This window comes from Penaeus monodon, chromosome 30, assembly GCF_015228065.2.
Source record: "Penaeus monodon isolate SGIC_2016 chromosome 30, NSTDA_Pmon_1, whole genome shotgun sequence".
In the NCBI taxonomy this organism is placed as follows: Eukaryota; Metazoa; Arthropoda; class Malacostraca; order Decapoda; family Penaeidae; genus Penaeus; species Penaeus monodon.
The window spans coordinates 31102756-31103904 of NC_051415.1; the positions used below are offsets into that span (position 1 = coordinate 31102756).

Sequence of the window (1149 nt, forward strand, 5' to 3'; positions counted from 1 at the left end):
CTAGTAAATCTTTCTAGATACTAAGTCCTAATATCAGAACATCCATAAATTAGGTACTATCCTGATATGGACAAGCAAATATATATTTTGTGCATTTTTTCTGCTGTTTTTTGTATGCTATTTTCCTGTTATATTATACTGATATTGCAACAAAATTTTCTGATTTTGTATCTTTTTCCGTAGAATGAACATAAACTTTGTATCACAGGGCATTGTGAGTCAAAGCCAATTCTGCATTTACTAATCCAAAATATTTGTTATTTCAGCTATAGAGTATCTTTCTCTCACTTTTGTTAAGAAAAAGAAATAGAATATGCATCATTCATTCTCAAACTTAATGAGAAGTAAAACCTATTTATCTCTACAGCTGGTGCATATATCATAGCTGCAGCTAGCAAATAACAAATTTTACAGTGATATTATAAAAATACAGTAGCTAACTCTCTTAAATCATTCATACTGTTTAGCAAATATTGGTGCCCTTGAGATTTCAATTAAACTTTCTTTTCATACAGTATAATATAAGTACTGCTATCCTCATGTCTATGAACATAACTTCCATTTTCTTTTTTTTTTCGTTGAGGGAGAGCTAATAATGATTTCACATGAGAATATCAGTGAAAATAAGAGAGTAATATTATTTTCAAAATTATACTCCATGAAAAAATTCCACTATTAGAAAGGTATATATAGCTTATACTTCGAGTTTCATCAGCACTTGTCTAAAAACCCCCTGCAAATAAGATCACATGCTGTAATTAAATTGGTTTCTTTACAACACTGTAAAACAAGCACCGTTAGTTATTATGTGAATTGGTACATGTGTTTGCATACCTCCTTTTCTTTGTTTTAACTCATTGTAATAGTAATACTTTATTTCTAGAACAGAAAAAAATTATAAAAAATTTTGCTGGTAAATGTTTATACGGATATAACTCTTTATTCAGTTCAGTGTGCTGCAATATTTTCCCCAAAAATGAGCATAAAACCAGATATTAGCTTTCAAATTTATTTCATTATCTGGGGCAAATGAATAACCTTTTTTTCTGTAAAATGATATGCATGTTTAACCTTAAAGCATCTACAAAAAAAAACTTTAAATATTAAACGGAACAAAAATGCAATACAGTTAAAGAAAACGAGTCCCAG

The 1149-nt window shown here is 28.8% G+C and overlaps 1 pseudogene; it reads right to left on the reverse strand.

The window, feature by feature from the left end:
• Positions 1 to 1149, reverse strand: part of LOC119592409 — a 10963-nt pseudogene that overhangs the window by 7208 nt on the left and 2606 nt on the right.